Raw genomic sequence first — 10,672 nt, 5'->3', positions numbered from 1 at the left:
TAAATGTTGAAACTAAAGGTGAAATCCTGGCCCTACAGAAGTCAATGGAGCCAGGATTTTACCTTAAGTCTTTAAAATATGGGAACAAATTAAAAGCCAAATATGGTTCATAGTGTCCCTGCTTGGTACAATAACTATATATATTACTCTCATAAACACAGTTTAGACAGCCTCCCATAAAGGACTGATGAGACTACAAAACTGAGGAAACATCAATTCAGTGAGATTGGGCCCATATTGTACAGCTCATATTGCAATGTGGATGAGTTTTAGAATCAATTAATGGACTGCAATATTTACACTATATTACATTGGTTTAGAAGCTCTGTTATTGTGCTTCTTGGAAGATCGCCTGGGAGTATGCTGTAGTAATGCAAACAGAAACTGTAATCATGGGTTTTTTTTATTTATTAGCAGCTCTACATTTTCTGTCATTTTCCACTGGTAATGGTTTAATTTCAGTTGGGAAACTCTTAAGTCTTGTGCTGCATTTCTGGAAGAGCATCTTCGGCTAGATAAGATTTATTATCATAGGATATATTTCCACCACTTCATGCTTAATCAAGGACAATTTAATTTAATTTTCCAAGTCTTCTTTAATTCCCAGGCAAAGAAAGTCCTTTTGAAAAAAATAGGAGAAGTCCGTTTTTTAGTAAGGGCAAAAATTATGAGCCATCCAAACTTTCCCTGTTATCGTGAATGGTTTGAACAAAGGCACACCTAAAATGATGAGATTTAATAAATATCACAAAAGCTGGCATCTCTGTTGATAGATTTATCAGCAACATGGCTTCGTGGATGAAAAAACCAAAGTTACAATCCTGGCCCTATGTCACGGACTCACAAGTCATGCCCACTCTTGGCCCTGTGCGGTCCGTGGGGGGTGCCCCTTTCAGTGAGACAGCCCTTCTCCAGAGGATCCACTCACCCTCGGGGTTAACCCCTCCACCTCCTAGAGCTGCACCTCTCTGGGCCTTAGCACACCTATTTCTCGCCGTGGGCTAGATTCACAAAGGGAATGGGGTTCAGCATTGCAAGGCCTAACTTTAGGCATCTCAATGTCCAGTCCAATCCTCAGAACCTGAGTTAGGCACACAGACTCCTTATACAATGCATGCTGAGAGCTAGAGGCTAAGAATGGGATCCCAGGTGAACGCACTAAACGCTAGACTAGAGAGCCACTCACTCTCTCTTGCTGGCCCATTGAATATTTAAGTACACAAAACAGAGCAGCTTCTACAGGAGAGATTGAGAGGACCTTGCCTCAGAATACCACATAGCCCAGTGGTTAGGGCACTTATCTGGGAAGTGGGAGACCTGACTTCAAGTCACTGCTTTAATCAGGCAGAGCAGGGACTCAAACAAAAACAACAAGTAGTCCGGTTGTTTGGGCATAAGCTTTCATGAGTAAAAATCCTCACTTCTTCAGATGTTGCAGGTTTTTTACCCACAAAAGCTTATGCCCAAATAAATCTGTTAGTCTTTAAGGTGTCACTGGACTCCTTGTTGTTTTTGTGGATACAGTCTAACATGGCTACCCCCTGATACTAGGGACTCAAACATCTGTTTCCTATATGCTAGGTGAGTGTTCAAACCAGTAGCATAAAGGAATGGTACCACCCTCCATTTTAGGCAGCCTCTGAGAACACCTAGTGCATCAGGCAAAATAGGAAGGGGAATGCCTAATTTGAACATACCACAGGCATTTAGGTTCAGAGCAGTTTGGTGGAATCAGAATTTAGGCAGCTTTGGGCATGCCCACTGGGAGAAATTTAGGTACCTTATGAATTTAAGTAGCTGCAGGATTAGGCAGCAGCTAAGTAGGCGAGGGGAGAGGGATTGAGAAGCTAAATTTTTAATGTCACTTTGTCACCTTGAATGTCATATGTCACTTTTAGAAGTAAAACACCAGAGGGGATAATTGTGCTAATTCTACACATGCTGTAAGTTAAATGGATTTTTATCCTTCTGTGAGGCAGTTCACAGCATAGCATGCTATCATTTATCTCCACCAATGCCTAGCTATCAGGTTCACCTGACAGATCAGTAGTGAGAGGAATTTGCCTGGCTGGGTCTTGAAATGAACCTTCCGGAATCCTTAAGCAACTGCTCTAGTAATGGCCTGCCATTGCCCTGCCCTTCAGTGCTTAATTTGTAATGAAAGAGGTGCTGAGGCTCAAGCATTTAGGTGCCATAGCGCAAGCTATTTTTTTTTACTTTCATAACTGACACAGCAAGCCCAGAGGTCCCAGGGCTCAATGAACTGCCAAGCCTTGAGGTGCCAGGGCTCAATCCTGGCAAACTGTGACACAAAGTAAGCACTGCTACCCTTCAAGGAAGAGAATGAAGGCGATTTTGACCTTCTTCTCCTCAAAGCTGTATGTTTAGATCTTTGGTGTCACAATAATTTTCATTTTATTTTTGTCAGCAATGATTGGGCCACCCAATTAGCTGTGTGATTATAAATGGGTAAATCCTGCTTGTGTATAGCAAAGTATTCTTTAAACATTCAATATTGCTAACCCCACATGTTCAAAAATCATGAGTCAGCCTCCCCACATCCCACCACCAAAAAGTTTATAATATTGGCTAAAAAAAATAAGTACCTTTTTATTTGCCTTCTTGGTTTTGAGTCATTAGGGGGTCGCATTTTCAAGCTTCTCTATACAACCATGAGGGCTAGAAACTTACTCTGATTTAAATGTAAGTTGAGATTCTCAAGTAATCACATGACTCTAGGAGCTGGGGATTTCAAAATAACACCAAATATTGTGAGAGTTTGGAACACTCGTTGTGAGCTTCTGCCAGACAATGCTTTTATGCCTTATTCCTTTTCTACTATTTTCAGAGAATTCATCATTATATAAAAACAGTTAGATACAGTCAAATATTTTTTACTTCTAAGATTTCTAAAGGAGGAGAGCACTAAGTAGAGCTTATTAGTCTGTCTCCTACCTCTCCCTAATCCCCCATTTGCTTTTGCTATTCACAGAGCTACTATTTTGGTGGGGGGGGGAAAAACCCTTATCTGCTTCATCCTTGCTAAAGATTTATCACAGCCTACCTGAGGCAATACTGCCTCCATTTTGGGCCCTTCAGTCACACTCACTTATAACAACACCTAGCTCCTATATGGCTCTTTCTATTAGTCGTTCACAAGCTTTAACATATTCATCAACACAAATGCCCCTGTGAAATAGGGAAGTATTATTATCCCATTTTACTTATGGGAACGGAGGCACAGAGACTTATCTGAGCTAAAGCAAGCTTTAATAACTATTAAAACTGATGTTTCAGAAGAATGGATGGTAAGATAAATATTTGCTATATGATGGTGAAAATGAAAAATCTCTTACTACAGTTCTTACAAAGCAACTGTTTGAGGCCACCCTAAAACAGAAACTCTGGAGAAACATTATTCAAACATGCAATGTTGGGATAGTAGGCCTGCTAGAAAATGTTGACAGCCCTGACTCATTTAGGCCCTGATTCTGCTGCCCTTGTTCATATTCAGCAGTATGTCACTATATGAGTACTGCCATGGAGGGGATTAGTCATTAAGGCCCTCAGGTCTGCACAGAGCCTGTAGCCGTGCAAAGGCCTAATGGCTCTGGTGGGAGGCTGTACCGGCACAAAGGCCAGCTCATGTGGAGTCATTTAAAGGACTGGGACTATAGTACAGTGCCGATCAATTTAAGCAAGGGTAGTAGAAACTGGCCCTTCAATAACTTTTCTTAAGTCTTAGGAAAAAGCAGGTCAGACATTTGAACCACCTTTATGTATTCTATTATATTTCAGCTTTTTTTTTTCCCCAATCTTTTCTCAGGCCCTTCATTTTGCTTCTTCACAGTTTCATACAACTCTTTGCAGCTCTGTTCAACTTTTATCACTACCTTTGCATCTCTGCTTGATAAAGAAAATGTCATGAGAGAAACTTGGAGATATGCATTTTTATCACAAAATTTAAATCGTCTATGTTCCCAGTGCTGCAAAATCTCCTAAAATAAGACAAATTATATCTAATTTAACTTTCAGATTATGCAGTTTTTAGTTATCCAGTTGCTACCAAAAAAACAAAACACCCAAACCACAGAATGGAGATATTGTAGAGGTTTCTAATGAATCACTTTCATATTCTCTTTCCGCTTCATTGGGCTTCTTGGATATTATCTCTGGTGGTGTTTAAGATGTCAGTGTTATATTATTCAGACTGAACGAAGATAATATATATGTTTTTGATGATTCATCCTCAGATTCTGGTCAAGCTTTTTTGGATATTATGTGTGGTATTGTCTTTTTTTTTTCCCTGAGATAACATTTAAACTTCCTTCCTTTTCATATTAACGCATATCAAGAGTGAATTCTTTGTACACTGTCAGAAGTGATTTGTGGGTTTCATGTTTGTCAGCCCCAACCCAGCAAGCATATGTGACAGGTGCTTAAAAATAAGCATGTGCTTAAGTGCTTTGCTGGATTTGGGCCTATGTCAATACGTTTCTTCTGAAGATTCTTCTTCAAAGTAAACAATTTTGAACACATAAATTCATCTTGTACTGAAAACTGTCAGTCTTACTTAATGCATTTGCCCTTTCCTTATATTCCATTCCTGTACCAGAGAGAGAGAATCCCATAACATACATCACTCAAAAATGAATTTTATTAAGGTACAATGCTTGCAGATTCACCTACATGGAGTGGTGTGGTTATCAGGTATATACTTTGTTGTTTTAAATACATATAATAAAGCCAGACCAATATCTACAATGCTTTATTGTTTAAGTAACACTTTGATCATTCCCTTTCTGAAATATCTCCGTGGCAAGTATATTTTGTGTCAATCAGAGATTATCCCTATTTGTTAATGCCTGTTTGTCTTTCCATTTAGCTGATATCCTGTGTACACTCTGAATCTAGAAAGCATAGAGGATAATATACAGGGGAGCTTGGGGCTTTATCCCACTCATCTGAAAATACATAGTCCTAAACCTGTTCCCCTGGAACCTGTTGGGTTATTAGAAGGGGATTGTACCTTAACCACCTGCCTGTGAGAAAGGAAAGAGTTAGCACAGTTCTTCCAATGTTTGCCCAGACCTCAAAGATCCTTTAACCGTTCTCCCGCCTTGTTCCAGGGGAAATGAAACTTGAACACCCACTGAAATAGAGTACAAATTCCAAAAAGGTACCATTAACTGTAGGGTCCAATAAGTAGCCCTGTGTACTTAGTAGAACTTGTGGGTTCTCCTTTGAGCCTAGCTGTGCACGTGTGCAGGGGAGTAAGGCAATAAGGAGCCCCTTTACTCCCCTGTGTGGACTACCTGCATTACCCAGACCCTGTGCGGTCTCAGTCATTGGGCTGCTACTCCCCAATCTGCACCAGTGGAAAGCAAGAGTAGGTAGCAGGCTCTGTCTTATCCCCCTCCTTCAGTGCCCCAGTTATTACAGCTGACCCAGAATGGAGGAGCGAAGTGAGCTTTGCAAGGAAGAAGGATGGTGCAAGTTACTTCTCACATGGAGAAAGCAGGGATCAGAGTCACAATCTGATTTCTGCCTTGATACCTGGACAGCACTGTCACAGGCTGCCTCATACTTAGGCTGAATTGCAGGGTGTCAACCCAGTTCCCTATGAATAAAGACAGCAACATTAAACCCATGAGGCCATAACATGTTGCCCATGGTTTGCATGTAGATAAAGTCTAGTTTATAGCTCACAATCAATATTCTGCTATCTATTTCCTGAGGAAAGTACATGACTATTGCAAAAAGAGGAAAATAAGGGATTTTTTTAAATTGATTGTTTATAGAGGGGCTAATTTTTTCTTATTGAATACGAATTTTGTCACTGACTTCAGAAGGTGTTTAATGCATTTTACTGCCATTTGTTTTGATTTTTCACAATAAATGAAATAGCTATTTCTTATTTAGCTGTTTCAGAATTCAAAATTGTTCTAGTGATTAGAATGACTATATTTCTATAATACCTCACAATTAAATTTTTGAATCCTGACTCTTTGGTTATGATGTCATAATTTACATTTGTAGCAATGCATATCATTAAGATATGACCTCATTTGTGAAGATGTGATAAACCTGACATTAGTGAAGGTGTCAGACTTAGCAGATTTGAAAAGAGTATCTCTGTGGTAGTATAGACAAATGTTTTCAAAGATACAGTATGAGGGTTGTATTTTATAATAAAAGGTAAAGAACAAAATTTGCTGAAGATGAAGCTTATTTCGGGGGGGGGAAAGGCCATACGTGAGTGAAACTTACCTAAGATTAAATAAATCTTTCTTTAGCTTCTATGCTGCAGCTTCCAAACTTTTAAGTCTTGTAAACTCTTGTTTGGAAGCCAGACTGAAATTAAAAAAATTCGCAACCCTACAGAGTTACATAAAAGACATAGCAGAGACTTTAGAGAGTAACAGAAGTGGCAGTAGAAAGTGCAATCTTCTGCTTTCAGTTACTGCACAGGACAGTTCTGCCCAGTTGTAAAACAGGCTCCATGCTACAGCTGCCATGTATAGAGGGAATCAAATAGCCAGGACCAAATTCGGCCTTCCATTGCAACACATTAAAGTGCTTAGCATGATATTGATATAAATGATTGAAGATCTGGCAGCAACTTCTTTACTTAACTTACAACCTATCTTCCAAAGAGTGCTGATTTCCAGACTAACCCACATCTGCAACCTTCCTTCTCCTGCCCCCAAAACATCATCTCCCTGAAAAATGACAGACTTCATTTCCTGTGTCCGGGTTACCTTTGGGCTGATAGATATGCTGTTTGCATGTAGACATAAACCAACATTTTTAAGTGTCCACTAATTTTGAGTGCTTCTGTTATTGAGTGGCCAACTTCAGACACGTCTGGCCTCATTTCAGAAGTGCTGAGCATCCACAACTCTAGTGGATTTCAATGGCTGTGGTAAGAGATGAGAACCCCTGAAAATCCATCCCTACAGCTCTCTCATACAGGACTGTAGGTGTGAGGAAGCAAAGGAAATGCCCAAAAGATTCTCACTGTATATGAGAAGTTTAACATTTCCAGGATGTACCTTTGAGATAATACGCCCTGTCATAGTGTGAGCTGATGTGTAAAGAGGGCAAAGGAGCATGGTAGCTCTTTCTTACCACACTGTGGCATGAGGCAGGTTCCTGACAGAGATCCGGAGAGATTTGCCATAGGTTTTCAGAAACTTGCAGGGCTGACAATTGAATGCACCCTACGTACCTCCAGTGCATGCACTGCCCCTGCTGAGAAGAGGAGCAAAACATGTTGTATAACATGTAGCACTGATTGGCTCTGCACAATCCTTCCCTTCAATGGCAGATTTCCTAGGCCACACCTTTGAGCTGCCTTCCTGTCTTAGCAAGAGAAATTTAGCATTGTCTTCTTTTTGCACATATTTGCATACCGTATATACCTTCATGTGTACGTACTAAACAGGGCACAACATTACTATTGACACAGATGACAACAGTTGTACTCCTCCATTTTGTAAAGATTAATTTCAGGAGCTATTTAGCATATTCTGTACAAAAGTTTAACTCCAACAGACATAAGGAGTGCTTCACACTAGTAATATATACTGGGCTAAAATGTGTATCTTCTTATCATCCACTTGGCCTATCTAATTTCTTAAACTCATGAGTCAGTTCAGCTCTTTCCGTGTGGTAGTTCTATTTTTTTTTTCAACTGCTACAGCTGGTATCTTCCTCAGGATAGGTTTTGTACAGTAAATACTTTTAAAGTATGAATGGTGTATGCTTTAAAAAAAGATTGGGTCAAATTTCACTGAGGTACAACTCCACAACCCCTTTTTTAGGCCCAGGAAAAGTTCTTGTTTATTTTAATATAATGGCCTAAGGTTTGTAGGCACTACCAGAACACGAATGAATAATAATACAATAATAAGTTTTCAACTCCACAGATGTTCATGTCTGCCCTTGTCAAATAACAGACTACAGAACCACTTAGCCATGACAAATCTGAGCCAAGGAAGCATATAAAATATTCTGGCCCAGATGCTCACCTGCTGTAAATTGGCATAGGTCTTCAATGAGTTATGCTTATTTACACCAGCTGATGATCTGGCCCTCACCACGTAAATGTTTTAAAAAATAGCACAACAAAATCAACATTATAAGAATAGTAAATAACAAAAGACATTTCTACTCCAGTGATTTTCAGTGTCACTATTTACAGTGTCACATTTCATTGAGGCAGGGACAGAAAGGGTTATTGCAGAACTGTACATCTTGAATTCCATGGTTAGATTCTTCTGCCACTATGTTCTCACATTTCATCAGCTGACTTTCTTGGAAGACTTTGCAGTTAGTTTCTTATCTCCTGTGTCCTTTGTATGATTTGCACTATGTCTATGTAAAAGATGGAGAATTGAGCAATACTTTCCAGAAGTTTTATGAGCTGTTTCCTAGAAATGTTAACCACCTCTCTGTGCAAAAATGTTTTGCTGATAAAACTGATTAACAAGATCAGGGTCATAAAATAGCAGATATATTTTGCGAATGATTTTGTGTGTTATCTGAGTATAAGAGCAGGGTTCCCCAAAACTGTGACTTTACCTCCAAGGCAGCTGGCTACAGAAGAATACCGGTGTGTCATGGGAAATCATGCAAAAAGTGTTAAATTTAGCCAACATAATCATCCGATAAAATTTTAAATGACAATAAATGGAAACATAACCTAAGCCTAGTCATGGTATGTCACTTTTGTTGACTAAATGCCCTTGCTAGTGGTTCACAAGGATGATGATCTATTTTCCTTTCCATTAGCAATAAATATCTATTAGAAATAACCACTTTGAATAGCATATGCTGGGCCTGCTGATTAAATCAATAAAGAATTAAAGGATAGATATATAATTAAATGCCAATCAATGGGGTTTTATGGAAAACAGGTCTTTTTAGAAAAAACTAATTTTATTATTTGATGAGATTACAAATTTGGCTGATAAAGGTAATGCCTAGATGTAATATACTTAGGGCTTGTCTATACAAACATTTAGTGTGCAGCAAGCTGGGTGTGTATCTACCCCACACTAGCCTGCCAGGGACTGTCTCTGCAGACTCTGCTGACACACATTTACAGTGCCTCAATGTGCTTTGATCTAATCCTCTTTGAAATGGGACTAGATCAAAGCGCATTAACGAAGTGGCTGACGTGAAGTAGGTTCACATCCCAGCTTGCTAGGAACTAATTGTTCATAGAGACAAGCCCTTAGATTTTTGTAAGGCATTTGACTTAGAACTGTACAATATTCTGATTTTAAAAATAGCACTATGCAACATTAATAAAGCACATATTAAATGGATCGAGACCTACAAATCTCCAAAAGTAGGTGTCAATAAGGATCATCATTAAATGGGCATGTTTCTAGTGGGGTTTCACAGGGATCAGTTCTAGGCCCGATACTATTCAATATTTGTATCAACGATCTGGAAGTAAAAATAAAATCTTTGCTGATAAAATTAGAGGATGATGACACAGACTGACATTGTGGGAAATAATGTTAAGGACAGAGCTGTCATACAGAACGATCTGGACTGCTTGATAAGCTGGGCCCATTCAAACAAAACGTGTTATGGTATGGCCAAATATAAGGTCAGACATCTAGGAAAAAAGAATGCAGACCATACTTACAAAATGGTGAATTGTACCCTGGAAAACAGTGATTCTGACAGGGATTTAAAAATCACAGGGGCAAGAAAGGGTAATGTGATCCTTGAATGTATAAATAGGGCCTTAATGAATAGGATCAGGGAGGTGATTTTTATCTCTATATATGGCTTTGGTGAGATCAATACTGCATATAGTTCTGGTGTCCAAATTTGTAAAAGGACATTAAAAAACTGAAGAGGGTGCAAGGAAGAGCCACAAAAATAATTTAAGAGCTAGAAAATGCATCTCCTCATGAGGATTTAAGGGGCTCAATCTGTTTAACTTATCAAAAAGATCAAAAGGTGACTTGATTACAATATATAAGTACCTTCATGGGGAGAAAATCCCAGCTATCAAAAAGCTGTTCAATCTAGCAGAGAAAGACATAGCAAGAACCAATGGCTAGGATTTAAAAACAAAAATATTCAAATTAGAAATAAGGCACAATTTTTTAAGAATGAGAGTGGATTCTCCATCTCCTGATGTCTTCAAACCAAGACTGGATGCCATTCTGGAAAGCATATTTTAGTCAAACAAGTTATTGGGCTCAATACATGAGTAACTCAGTGAGATTCTCTGGCCTGTGTTAAACAGGAGGCCAGAGTAGAGGCTCTAATGCAGTGTTTCTCAAACTGGGGTCGCTGCTTGTGTAGGGAAAGCCCCTGCCGGGCCGGGCCGGTTCATTCACCTGCCCCGTCCGCAGGTCCGGCCGATCAAGGCTCCCACTGGCCTCGGCCCGCACCGCTTCCAGCAGCTCCCATTGGCCTGGAGCAGTGAACTGCAGCCAGTGGGAGTCGCAATTGGCCGGACCTGCAGACGGGGCAGGTGAACAAACCAGCCCAGCCCACCAGGGGCTTTCCCTACACAAGCAGCAACCCCAGTTTGAGAAACACTGATCTAATGGGACCTTCTGTGCTTAAAAATCTATGAATGTAGGCTACTGAAGAATGTGAGTGTATTCAGCATGCATTCTACTAGAATCTCTGCAAA

Source organism: Mauremys mutica, chromosome 7 (genome assembly GCF_020497125.1).
Source record: "Mauremys mutica isolate MM-2020 ecotype Southern chromosome 7, ASM2049712v1, whole genome shotgun sequence".
Lineage (NCBI taxonomy): Eukaryota > Metazoa > Chordata > Testudines > Geoemydidae > Mauremys > Mauremys mutica.
The sequence above is the reverse complement of the archived record's forward strand: the minus strand, read 5'-3'. Positions refer to the sequence as shown.